The 14,884-nt window shown below is 38.2% G+C and overlaps 1 protein-coding gene across 4 annotated transcripts in view; it reads right to left on the reverse strand.

The window, feature by feature from the left end:
- LOC136831458 (kin of IRRE-like protein 1) overlaps positions 1 to 14,884 on the reverse strand; it is a 407,220-nt gene that overhangs the window by 283,401 nt on the left and 108,935 nt on the right. The window lies entirely within an intron of this gene.

A 14,884-nucleotide genomic window follows, 5' to 3' on the forward strand; every position in this document is an offset into this window, starting at 1 on the left:
TGTTATATTTTATTTTAGTTACCGATAAATTTCTGCTCTGATTTTCTTTTGCGATCTGGTGTACTTCTTTATATTATAATTTCGTACCTTTTTGCAGTAAGTCTGCGTTTCGCAGTAGATGTCTGTTCTGCAAAAGCTGGCCATGTAATTGTTGTCCCGTTGGGTTGTTACGTAAAGTGAACAAATAGACAAATTTACTGTTTATTTGGTCATCGGGAGTAATGTGTGCGCGCACGCGCGTGTTGAAGTAAGAACGCGCGCAGTTGCGCGCGACCTTGCACTGAGTAAATTACTTAAAGTGATAAGGTGAACTGTGCAGTTGACGGGAAAATTCATAGGCGTTACGTGTTTTGCGGAGCGACTGTTACGCAACTGCGTGTTGATTATCAGGTTTTGAACACTCCTACTTTATCATTATTTCCAATAATTTACATCATTATCTTTTTTTCTGGCTGTGCCCCGCACAGTAATAATGAAAAAAATATTGGAAAGCTGTGACTGCTTGTTGCCATTCAGTTATGTCCTATAGCTGACGGGTGAGTCTGTGACGATGCATCTGGCCGTTGGGTCATCTTAGTTGCTAGATTTACTTAAAGGTGTTAGTCACTTATGAAATAAGTAAAAAATGCGCCAAAGTTTCTTCGGCGCAATCCAGCTTTCTGTACAGCGTATAAAGCCGTATGAAAATCTCAGCCGCGGCCCATGAAACTTTCACACACAGTCTGGTGGTGGTCTGTGTTGTTGGCATCTATAGCGATGCCAGACGCACGGTCATGGCTAACTTTAACCTTAAATAAAATAAAAACTACTGAGGCTAGAGGGCTGCACTTTGATATGTTTGATGATTGGAGGGTGGATGATCAACATACCAATTTGCAGTTCTCTAGCCTCAGTAGTTTTGAAGATCTGAGGGCGGACAGAAAAAGTGCGGACGGATAGACAAAGCCATCTCAATAGATTTCTTTTACAGAAAACTAAAAAGAGAACAATCTATTTGTTATTCGAAAATATCGTATTCTTCATGATTTTCTCATCCAGTTTTATCAACAGTATCATAATTCAACTGCTCAACAGCTATATGAACTTTTAAAATTTAGCCCTGTTGAAAGAAGGCTTCTTATTTAGGTACTGATTTTTGTTCTTTAGCGGTAGGAATAAATTCTTAATGAACATTAAGCATCGGGGAAATATTTACCGAGCTAAATTCACACTGATTGCATAAATGGCGTTGTTGCAGTTTTTTAATCAGAAGAAAGGTCAATCAGATTTTAATTTCATTTCAACAGCTGATTATTTTCACGTCTGGCCTTGAATATGGATGGTTGAGTTTTGGAATCCACGATAATCTGTATGCCCCTTATCGAACGTTTTCGTCGCATTACTACAGAGAGTTGTCACATCTTGAATAATGATAATAAAATAGGCAATCTTTCCCTCTGTTCGAGGCTTGTTTGATCAGTCCCACCAAGGTCTAAAGACCCTTAGACCTGAAGTCCTATAACGCCCTTGACAAAACCGTTTACTTCGGCAATGAAATAATTTAGCGCAATGCCTAAACTTCAGAGGTTTACGTTAGGGGACAACTGAGTATTAGAGCTCAGGCCACTACGATACAATCTTCGGTGGGAACATCCTTAGCCTCCTGTAAATACTGCTCGTCGTTTTGGGTAAATAGAAAGAAAAATGGAAACGTTCCGAATGTGTGGCCTCTCAAGAGCTCTCTGACGGACGTTTGTACCTTAAAGCAGCGACACGAAAGATACGGCAGCTTTTCTGCGAATTTCTCCAAGGGAATATAGCAGTAAATGCGAATTTCCCCACGGGAATATAGCAGTAAAGCGCCGAAGCGCCGGCTGGAAAGACATAAATACAGCAGAGTCCAAACTATCACTCTAATTCCAGGCTACCTAAGAGACGTATCAACAATGTCACCCTACCTCGTGCTACAGAATCATTCTCTCTCTCTCTCTCTCTCTCTCTCTCTCCCTCCTCCTCCTCCTCCTCCTCCTTCTCCTCCTCTCTCTCTCTCTCTCTCTCTCTCTCTCTCTCTCTCTCTCTCTCTCTCTCTCTCTCTCTCAGCTCCTGTGCAATCATTCTTAAACAACAAATATCAGGTTTTACCCTAACTTTCGTTGCTGTGAGTTATTCTAGGAAAAAAAGTTTTCAAGACGATGGAGCAACTAGAGGGCGGTGTAATGTGGCTGGGTGGATGGATAGTGAGCAATGCTAGTGGTCAAAGAGAGTTAGTGGGAAGGGGAGGGGGTACGAGACAAGAAGGGGGAAGTGTGATTCCCCTCCTCACCGTCTACCATACCCCCATCCACCCGCTCCTCACAGTCACGCTCGGGGAGGGAAGGCGTTATAAGAATTACGGAGCCATCTTAGACGTTCTTTATGACGAGAAATCTCTTCCGAGCATATTCTTGGTTGGCTAATTCTCAACCGTCACATCGACCGGCCGGCCAATCACAAAGCGAGCCTTGTCCATCATCAGCCAATCGTGAGTCAGCCATGACGCGTAACACAGAATTCAAAAGACGAAAAAAACAGAGAAGGAAAATAACGGTAATAACCGTCGCGCATATGTTGGTTCTGTCACAAGAAACTTGATGAAGGCTGGTTGTGCAACGGAAATTGCTTGAGGTCGACATCAATCTAAAATCTCGACAACAGATTTTTCTTGTTATTACAGGTGTGCACGCACTGAAACATGCATTACTGTAGTCGTTGATGAGTATGCTTGTACGATGCATTACTACCATAATACAATTCTTCTTGCATTTTAATGATTTACTTACATTTTTATCTATTTCTGAATGAACACCATATCCTTTGGAAGATGGAATTTCAAGTCAATGGCCCTGAGGGCTTGTTCCATACGAAAGGGTTCGTCTTCTGAATAATAACAATGAAATAATCAGATATATAATGCATAATTGTGGCTATGGATTCTTATAACACTGATAAGAACTTAAAAAGACTAAAAAAAAAATTCTGAGCAGCTTTAATCAGATTAACGTTTGGCCAGCTGCATGAAATTCAGTTCCATTTTAAACTAGCATCTTGAAAACAAACGTCTAACATCAAATCATACTACTAGTAACAATAATAACCTAGCTCTGTAAAAAATAGAAATTGGGTCTCTTAAGGTGCGCTTACAAAACAGTAAAACATGTACTGTGCACACATCGGCACCGCACCGCATACATGAAACAATCAGGTTGAAATCATGTCTGTGACCACAGCTGGAAAATCGCATGAAGCACTAAGTAGGACTATCATTAAGTCGTTAACTTGTATTCAACCTGTTTATGATGTACGCGCGATATGTCGTCGACATGTTCATGTCATGTTTTACTGTAGCGTGAACGCACTTTTACAAAACGGGTCTGCTTCTGACAAACCTGCGAGTAATGGTGGAACCACTGAGATAAAATATATTTTTAATCGGCTTCACCTACGACCATTCCTTTTAGGAAGCGAGGAAATAAAATGGCCTCTAATCAAAATTAGTTTGAAAAATAATGTCAGAAAATTACGTGGCAATACTCGCATTATGACACAATAACCCTTTTTGAGAGTGCGGAATAATTGACATGAACGATCAATGATGTCGAATATATAATTTATGGAGAGGAAATGAAACATATTCTCTCTCTCTCTCTCTCTCTCTACACACACACACACACACACATATATATATACATATGTATATATATATATATATATAATATATATATATATATATATATATATATATATATATATATATATATATATATATATATATATATATATATATATATATATATATATATATATATATATATATATATATATATATATATATAAATGAATATTAAAAGGTAAAATTTTTTCTCTTCGCTATTATGGCATATGGTTTCAGCTGGAGTTGAGGACGCATTACAAAAATATGACAAGAATTTAGCAAAACTGAATTTTATGACCTCGCGTAATAAACATTTACGACACGCGACGCAAGTATCAAAAATGTGGAAATTTACCGCGATCAAAAGGGATCTCTCTCTCTCTCTCTCTCTCTCTCTCTCTCTCTCTCTCTCTCTCTCTCTCTCTCTCTCTCAAGAGAGAGATGAAGTGTACACTTGAAATGTATACATATTCCGTTAAAAAGAGAGAAGACAACTTTCAAACTCCATATAAACTAAAAGCATTCATATTCATATCCATAAATTCTAGACATTTCTTAGATATATGACGAGGGCTGGCTGATTCACTGAGTCTTTCGCGTGATGGGAAAAGAGAACCAACAGAAGCCAATGATCGCGAGGTACGAAAGAGAGAGAGAGAGAGAGAGAGAGAGAGAGAGAGAGAGAGAGAGAGAGAGAGAGGATGGGGTAAATGACACAAAAGCAAATGTATGAGAGAGAGAGAGAGAGAGAGAGAGAGAGAGAGAGAGAGAGAGAGAGAGAGAGAGGATGGGGTAAATGACACAAAAGCAAATGTACGAGAGAGAGAGAGAGAGAGAGAGAGAGAGAGAGAGAGAGAGAGAGAGAGAGAGAGAGAGGATGGGGTAAATGACACAAAAGCAAATGTAATGAGAGAGAGAGAGAGAGAGAGAGAGAGAGAGAGAGAGAGAGAGAGGATGGGGTAAATGATGCAACGAGAGAGAGAGGGAGAGAAAGAGAGAGAATGGTAGGATGGGTAAATGATACAAAAGCAGATGTAGAGAGAGAGAGAGAGAGAGAGAGAGAGAGAGAGAGAGAGAGAGGATAATGGTAGAACAGGGAAATGGATATAAAAGTGAAAGTAAAAGGATGAAAGGGAAATACAAAGTGGGGCGGGGGGTTAAGGGGATTCGGAATGTTATGGAGACCCACTAGATATTAACATTGGTTTTAATTTTAACACGAGCCTTCTCATATAAAGATTCTTAGAGAATGCGTTGGGCTAAGTCGATGACTATCAGATTTAGTAATTAGGGCATGCAACACAAAACATTTCCATATAAGATTAAAATTAACGCCCATGTTTCATGGCCTTTTGATGCCCCGAAATAAACTCGGCACGAGCGCTATCTAAAACAGGCAAGATGACATTTTCCTCTTCCAAAAGCATCGCACTTGGAGCAAATATAACGAAGCATCAGGTGAAATCGGATCATTTCAAAGGAGAGTCAATGAAGCATAGAGAGAGAGAGAGAGAGAGAGAGAGAGAGAGAGAGAGAGAGAGAGAGAGAAACCGAATCGACACTTTAGTAATTAGAGCAATTTGACTTGTGTTCATTCCGAGCAAAGGTCGACGAAAAAGAAAAAGGAAATCATTCAGTCAGTTCGCTAAATATGGTTCTGGTCCGACAATTTTCGCTTTGGCGTAACCGTTACTCGCCCTGGGAAATGAGTGAGTGTAAAACGTTGTATTCAGTGTCACCCACGATTATTCACTGAATATAGAGTTTGAAGGCGATTGTTGAATCAAGGTCTCGTACTTTTTTTCCTATCATAATGACGATGTGTGGTTCAAGGGTCAACTTCCCTCAATCATTGTTTTGAAAGAGAAAACTGGTGGGTGACATTGCCGTTCACTTCTGGAAGAAATCAGTTCCTTGTATGATAAGAAGGTCGAGTGGAAGATTAAAATGGCTAGGAAGTCTTTTTCTGCATCTTACATTTAGGGTTTTGTGTTGAGCACCTGCAAAGAGAGAATATTTCTTTCTGACAGTATGAGGATTACCGAATCCCGATCTATCCTAGGCCATCGTATCCCTCATCCTGGAACAAGGCCTCATACACGGAATACTGAATCGGTTTTATTTGTGGGTCAATTTAACTGGAGCACGAATTAAATCAGTTGGGTACACGGTTCACTTTTTAACTGTAGTTGATGATAAATTAACGTTATGATGATTATGTAAATCGCAATAAATAACCAACTAAACAACAAAAGGATATTTTATTTAATAATACAAAGACACTTCAGGCTACCAAGGCAATCACAATTCGGGTCTCAACTGAGTTGATCTTATGAATCCCGTCGTGGGACTAGCCAGGTCCCGCGCGGGATACTCTGACGGGACGTGGCTCTGAGCGAATATTAGAGCAGAAAGGCTCAACGCCATATCAGCTTGGAACACAACGTCTCGAATGTCGGAACAATAGTCAATTAACAATAAAACGGGGCAAGCAAAAAGATACCCATAGGACTGTTAATGCCATGGCATCCTTCATATTTTCCTTATCCCCAGGTTCCGGAGACATATAATTGTGTCAAATTCAGGAGAGATGTCCACTGGCATCTTGATATCCTAAAAAATTCTTACCTCCCAGCGCCATGTTACGTTTTCTATGTATGTATGTATATGTATGTATGTATGTATATATATATATATATATATATATATATATATATATATATATATATATATATAAATATAAATGTCTTTTACTGTAATGCAACTGTATAATATGATTTATATATATATATATATATATATATATATATATATATATATATATATATTATATATATATATATATATAAAATAGAATTACAGAAAACGACCAGAGTTCTGCCTAATGCTTCACAGGGGACAATTTTTAGCAATAATTTGTTTTCACTGAAATGTAATCCTACCGTCCATGTCTATTTACATTCACACACACCAACACACACACACAAATGACCGTTGGACTACATGACCAGTACAGCATCTATCTTGTTAGCATCCCATACACTAAACCACTACTACATCAGGCAATAAGGTTAAGAACACCTCGTTCTTCCGTAACTCATGATTCACTCTGACGCAAAACCTGGCTTCGAAACGTCACAAAATGTACGGTGAAGAATCATGTAATTACTGTTGCTTTTCTCACCTCCCTGATCTGGCAGGGAAACATCGTTGTGAGGTGACGTCAAAGTGCAACGGGAATCAATTCCTGGCGGTATTAGGACTCTCCAATAAGGGTTTAAGCAAATGGGCAATGCAGTTCAGAAGTTACACCATTTAAATAAGCAGGACACAAGTCCTTAACTAATGTTCCAGCGGAACTGCGCTGTTTCCAAAACGTATAGGCTTTGGGGCTTCTGGGGATAATCTGAGTCCCCACAAATCTGGATTGACCTCACTTCTCAAGGGTACCGTGATGAAGAAGAGGAAGTCTTGAGACTGAACTGTCAAATGTGAGTTAATTATGTACCCTAAACTATGGGCGTCAGCTTTCAATCTTTATTCTGAAAAGAAGGTACGCAGATCTGTTAGTAACAGGAAGCATGGTCCACACATCATCTCACAGAAGAATTTCGGAAAGATTATTAGCTTTATTTTGACGAACCCGTCAATAATTCGCCATCTGTCATTGAGAACATCAAGGAAACCATTATTTCAGCTCCCAAATACGCTTCATCAACCAGCTCCAAGGTTGCGCTTTCTTGGTGTCAATTGCTTGTATTTATACGCATCGGCGAAATTCGACTGAATCACTGCAAGAAGATAAAATGAGTTTCCTTATAAAGCTTTCCTCTTTTTAGTTTTTGTAAAGTAAAACTATTGTGCCGGCTTTGTTTGTCCGTCTGCACTTTTTTCTGTCCGCCCTCAGATCTTAAAACTATTGAGGCTCGATGGCTGCAAATTGGTGTGCTGATATTCCACCTTCCAGTCATCAAACATACCAAATTGCAGCCCTCTAGCCTCAGTAATTTTTATTTTATTTAAGGTTAAGGTTAGCCATAATCATGCATCTGGCAACGATATAGGCCAGTCCACCACCGGCCCGTGGTTAAAATTTCATGGAACGTGGCTCATACAGCATTATACCGAGACCACCGAAAGATATATCTGTTTTCGTTGGCCTTGATTATGCGCTGTACAGAAAACTTCGGCGCATTTTTTAATTGTTTTTATACAGCGTCTGGACTTATTAAACTAATTCGTAATTGGCATGTGACGCTTTTAAGCCGTGGGAAGCAAATCCAGTCTTTGGTAAGCATAGAGAGGATAAGAAGAAAGAAGATTCCCATTGAATTACTGAATTACTGAAGACACGGAATTGAAAACCACCTGTTAAATAATGTACGTACGTCACAACTTTATGTCTACAAACAGCACATAGCAACGTCTGGTGAAATCAATATCCAAAATACAATGCCCTACCTGACATGCATCCTCTCCTCCAGTTTTCTGAAATTTCCCACATCTGCATACACACACGAATTTGTGTATTTCGCACAAACCTAAATACACACCTGTATAAACATTCACAATTAAGGACGTATAAATAAATATATGCCTGAGCACGCGCGTGCATAATAGAAACATGCAAAGAAGGTACAGCGTACACAGAAAATAAAACACTGCTTCTACCCATAAAATTATATATATATATATATATATATATATATATATATATATATATATATATATATATGTATATATATATATATATATATATATATATTTATTTATTTATTTATACAAAAAGTTTGCTTGAGGAACAGAATCCTTGAATGAAATAAAAGTAAAAGAATAAAAGAAAAACCCGGAACCTGCGGGAATAAAAGAATGAAAAAGTTTGAGTGAGGGTCCAATAAAAGAAAAACAAAAATGGAAAATAGAAAAAAAGCAAATATCATAACCCAAGAGGAGTAGTACCTATCCAATATTGAGGATATATATGCGAGGCAATACCTTATATTAACTGCTTCATATAGCCGCCCGATATAAAGGATAATATAAGTAAATATCCTGAAATATATAAGTTGGATTATTGGAGTGAACGCACGCGCACCCAAATATTCTCTTCGGTTGCCGATAGATAACCCATCGATTCCACATTCATAAAAAACGATCAACAATTATATTGCGCAAAGAGTCTGGACATAAAGCAACCACTTTAAGCTAACGTGAATTTTAGTGACACGTGCGCGCGCACATATCAGGCGGTGCAAAAAGAGAGAGTGAGTCCTTGCAAAGCAGTTTCTGTACTTGTGTGAAGTAATGAAAACAATTCGTAATGTGTATATGTATATATGCATGTTTGTGTTTATATAGTATGTATGTACTGTATGTATGCATATATACATACATACATTACTGTATATATATGTATATATATACATACATATATATACACATATATACATATACATATATATATATATTGAATATATATATATATATATATATATATATATATATATATATATATATATATATATATATATATATATATATATATATATATATATATATATATATATATATATATATATATATATATATGAGAAGAGAGAAGGGGAGAGAAAGAGAAGCACTGCATGACTTTAGGCAACTCCTTATAAGATGTAGAGCATTTCCATCACCTTGAGGACACACTGGGGTGTGCACCAGGCATTACATGGGAGAGTAAGAAAAAGAGTAACAAAACAATAGCCTGGATTAAATACAGAGACATTATTATACTATTTTATGGTGCAAGCATAAGGCCAGTGCCACTCAGTGCGGAGAGACAAGGGCACTGAAAAAAATGAAGGGGATTTTGAAGAAGCGTGACAAGAGAATGCCAAGATTCATGGCCGGAGTGCAGGGGGAGATCATTTTATATAAAAGTAAGTTACAGTGAGATGGTTTAGACATGTGGTGAGTATGGGTTAGGCCTATTTAGCTAGAAAAGTAACCATTTCAGATCTAATTCCACAAGCGGAAATCTGGCGTAAGAATGTTGACAATTGGCGGTGGTACGAGAAGGTGGAACTCTTCCAGTTTTTCAGCAATTATTTATGGGATGAGTTTGCTAGCTTTATGCTATGTTCGTAGGATTTGAAGGGGCTTATTTGACGACGGCATATGGATTTTCTTGGAGGTCACCTATCCAAATAATGACCTAACTCATCGTTGAGTAACTTTGCTGAGTTAGTAACCATGGTCTCCTATGCATGTTGATTTGCATGCAAACACTGCAGCTGACTCTCATGGGGTGACGAAAGATTACACTCCATTTTTATTCACACACTTCTTGCCCAACTCAAGTACAGAGAGAAAAATAAAGTTGATGTAAAGCAATATAAAAACCCTTGACTATTACCAGCCACAAGAGCGGTGTGGCTGGGAAATAGTGATACTTCTTCATCGAGTGACAACCGCGTCTTTGACATCTCAATCGAGGACATGGCGAGGTTGTGGACCAAACACCTGGCGAGGGGCATTATTCATGTGGTCCTCACCTACCGATAAAAAGGAGAGGGGAGCACTGGGAGCGATACTCCTGGGCAGGACGATCTTTTTAAGAAAGTCACTCAGTCGCGGTGAATCTATCGGATACGCTTGGCTGTTTGTGAAATGGCAGCCTAATGGACGGCCGCCAGGGGGTTGAATGGCGAAGGTAAGAGATTTAAGGACCAGAAATTTGAGGGAGGTTGGAGCGGTTTAGGGGAGGGGAAACTTTGGATTCTGAGGAGACATTGCGAAGTGAGTTGATATTGGGGTGAAGTGAGTGAGAGAGAAAAACACAGCGAAGAGAGTTGATGTTGGGGTGAAGTGAGTGAGAGAGAAAAACACAGCGAAGAGAGTTGATGATGGGGTAATATGAGTGAGAGAAAAGGAAGGAAGGGAAGCCACAAGGAAGAGAGAGAATGAGAGGTACTAAAATGGTAATAATAAAGTCCATAAAAGTAAGAAAGTGGTGCCTTTAAAGAACAGAATATGTAAAATATGAAGACACAAGAAAGAACACCCAAAGGAGTATTTGAGCTGGATGATGGGCAATGAAGGAGGGAACAGGAAGGAAGGGAGAGACAGCGAAGTTAGAGAATAAGGCTCGGATTAAAAGACTATTGGCTTGAGGAATGAAGCTGTAATGCGGAGGCTTATTGCAAATGTCTGGTCGTTGGAGACAAGGCTACAGTGAACGCCTGTTATTGCCGGAATTAAACAGGATTTCAGCCTGATCCGAATTTCCTCCACGGGGCTTATTTGCTCACTTAAGGTAAAGCGACAATAAGCATATTATTATTATTATTATTATTGAAGGAAAATCCACAATCGATTGTAATGGCTCCCTATTTCACATATTTCAGTACTGACTTTGCAGTATATTTAAAGCACACCACAGAATATTTCATTTCTTCAATTAAATATTCAAGAAACTGTGAAGAACCTGGGCGTCATTACTATATAGTTTTTAAAATTTTTGGAAAGAAAAATTCCAGGAACCTAATACATGTACGAAATTTTGGGTATAAAGTGGGGCCAGGTTTAGCAGAGGGCGGGTGGAAGGGGCGTACACAGTTAGAAAAGCACTGTGCCCATGTTCACCTCAGTAGTAACTTCTGTAGCTGGTAGTTGGAAAAATGTGGTGGCTGTAATTTGGGTGAAACAGAATACGGAGCTGCCAGTTCTCAGCAAACCTTTCTGGGATAAGGTTCCTAGCCCAATTCCTTCTATTATATATTAGGTACCTAACCCACTATCTAGGTCACAGCGGGCGCAATGGAATTTAGAGGAAATAGGCCTAAATCGTTTCCTCCCCGTGGGATCGATCTAGGGGCCCTGAGGTTTATATAGACATACATGCATACACACACATATATATATGTACATATACATACATAAACACATACATACACACACACACACACACACACACATATATATATATATATATATATATATATATATATATATATATATATATATATATATATATGTATGTATATATAAACCTCACATATACATATATTAATATATATACAAATATATTTTATATATCTATATCTATCTATCTATCTATCTATCTATCTATATATATATATATATATATATATATATATATATATATATATATATATATATATATATATATATATATATTATATACATATATATTATATATGGCAAAAAATATTTACGCTGAAAGAGCAATATACATTTTTTATTTTCTAAATCAGGGCCCCCGGAACAGTCTGTTCCTTTCCTAGCCATCTAAAGTTAGTGCTGCAATTCAAGTGCCTCGCGTTCATCCATTTACGGATTTCCGAAGTTTATTTTAAGAATGGATGAGACAGAAACCATATGACGCCATGGACTCGATAACAGACTTCGAGTGAAGTTTCAAATCTCTGGGTATGTCTTTCCCACTAAAGCCTTTTTTTTTTGTTTGTGTGTTTTTTCCTATTTCCGCTCCCTATCGCGAGCTGTGCATTTTTCCTACGAAAGCTTGTACACTGTGTTCTGGGAATGGACCAGGTGAGAGAGAGAGAGAGAGAGAGAGAGAGAGAGAGAGAGAGAGAGAGAGAGAGAGAGAGAGAGAGAGTAGCAGATTGCACAGTGGTAGTCGCAAAAGTCTTTTGAGTTTGGAGAATGCAACACTGCGTAATATCTTAGTTGTTATGAAGACAGATTCATATCGTTGATGTGTCTGTCAAGAATAATTTCATTGTTACAATCGTTCCTGTTGGTATAATCGTCATAGATATAACTTATAATACTTCTAATAATTATTCTAACCACGCCTTCCGATTTCATCTTGTATTTCTTTGCACTGAAATCTTGTCAGATGAAAACACATTTGATTTCAAGAAATCAATCTTCACTCGACAGCCACAAATGACTTCCTAATCCCATTCGGAAATTAACTTTCTCATCCGGTATTTAGCAACTCCTGTCTGTCTGTCTGTCTGTCTGTCTGTCTGTGTCTCCCTATGAGAAAATAAAAGATATATTCTTTTCATCTGCATCCTATCAACATTCTGCAATACAGCTTCCATCGGAATTTATTTCGCCCGTGCGTGTTGCATGGGCCATGCAGATGTTTTGTTCTTTTACCAAAGAACTTATTTCTCTCTCTCTCTCTCTCTCTCTCTCTCTCTCTCTCTCTCTCTCTCTCTCTCTCTCTTACCCGCATCCATTTTTCCGGTCCGAAACAGCAACTTTTAAGCTCGTTCTTTCTCCTCTTATCCGAAAGGATGATCCGAACATGTGCATGTATCGGGGCTCCCAGCTGGGGATGACGTTCTCTCTCTCTCTCTCTCTCTCTCTCTCTCTCTCTCTCTCTCTCTCTGTGCCCACGTTCATTTCCAGAAGCACTCGGAGGTACTCCTTCATGTAGTATTGATGTAGGTATGACCTGTTACTTGCTTGCAAATTCAATAACATGAGCCCGTTTTCTTTATTTTCGCTCTCTCTCTCTCTCGCCCTTTATTCCCTTTTATTTGGCAGAGTTCTTTTTTTTTTTTATTTGTACCGCTCACCCAGAGAGCGCAAAACCCAGCAGCTGATAGTATTTCTCATAACCTAAAACAATCCCAATTTCTCCTTCCATTTCGCTCAAGGGGGCCGTAATATTCGTTCACTCGGAATAGCATTTTCTTTCGTAAAGGATGCAGCTTCCCACGCATTTCGGACGAACGATTCTTCCTGCAGTTTCTGCTTTCCTCCGACGAATACATAACTTCTGCTGCTGTTAGACATCCGTTCGGTTGTTTTGAGAAAGTGTCACCATCGATGACCGAAAGGATATGGAAGCAGGTTTTTTTAAAAGGTTAATTCTCTGCGAAGTTTTTTTTTTTTAGCCATGTGCCAAGGCTCATGCTTTATTAATGTTGGAACAGTTTATGATGGCTGGCGACGGTATTAATAAACTCGAAGAACGGACCGGGATACTCCGCGTAGTGAATATGAAACCAGAGATATTTTTAATAAGCAGCCGACAGATATGATATTACCGATTCTTTCCTTTTCCGAGCTGAGGATACTGAAGCTTGAAAATAGATTAAATGTAAAAAGAAATAGTAAGTTTCGATCGAAGTTATACCAGAGGAATACATGACAGCTGTTCTTTAAATATTTTGTCGATGACATCTGACCAATCTAAAAGTGAGACGTACAGAACAAAGAAATTATCTTTAATCCTGGGACGAGGGGAATCGATGCCAAAACATGAGCAGAAACAGAAATACTAGTATACAAAAGTAGTTTTAAAACAAGTGATGCATCTCATCTTGAAAGTCAAGTTAAAGAAACTGTACTTAGTATGCACTGCTAATAGTAAACGGTTTATTCATCAGTAAATTTAAATTGACGCAAGTTCATTTTGCGATCGATGCAAACAGGTTCATCGTCAATTAAGTGCAAGTGGATTCAGTTTAGTTGATAATCCTCCAAATTATCAGCGTTTCAGTCGAGGATATGTGTTAATGGATACCAGTTCAGTTGGTTAAATTTAAATGGCCAGCAGTTCAGTTGACGATAATTTAAACGGCCAGCAGTTCAGCTGATGAAAATTTATATGGCAAGCAGTTAAGATAATGATAATTCAGATGGCATGCAGTTCAGTTGATGACAATTTAAACAGCAGGCAGTTCAGCTGATTATGTAAGTAAATAGACAGTAATTTTGTAATTATGCTGTTTATTGCTCAGGCGACCAAGAGTTCGGATGTTGATAACTTCTTAATGAAATTAACTCTGTTGCAGATAATACATGACGACCAGCAACTCAGTTGATACTGAAAGCATAAGGATGGGCTCAGTTATTGATAACTAAAGTGACCAGCGCTTCGAGTGACAAATGTTCATCATGATTATAATATTTATTTTGTTGACAATAAGTTCTTCATGATATTAGATCTTTTGTTGATAGTTTCAGTGCGTAGCAGTTCAGTTAATAAAGTATGTGTATATAAACCATTTCAATAGATGCAAATGAACCCAACCTCTCATGATATTTAAAATGGCCGACAGTTCAGTTAATAACAAATGCATAATTAACACACGTCCAAATAATAATTCAAATGACTAGACTTTCTGAAATTAATAACTGCAAACGGTCAACAGATGATAATGAACAGACATAAATTAAACACCAAAGGCAGTGCGTGTAAACGGAACGAAGCTGATCTAAAAACAAAAC

The sequence above is a fragment of the Macrobrachium rosenbergii genome, chromosome 4 (genome assembly GCF_040412425.1).
Source record: "Macrobrachium rosenbergii isolate ZJJX-2024 chromosome 4, ASM4041242v1, whole genome shotgun sequence".
Lineage (NCBI taxonomy): Eukaryota > Metazoa > Arthropoda > Malacostraca > Decapoda > Palaemonidae > Macrobrachium > Macrobrachium rosenbergii.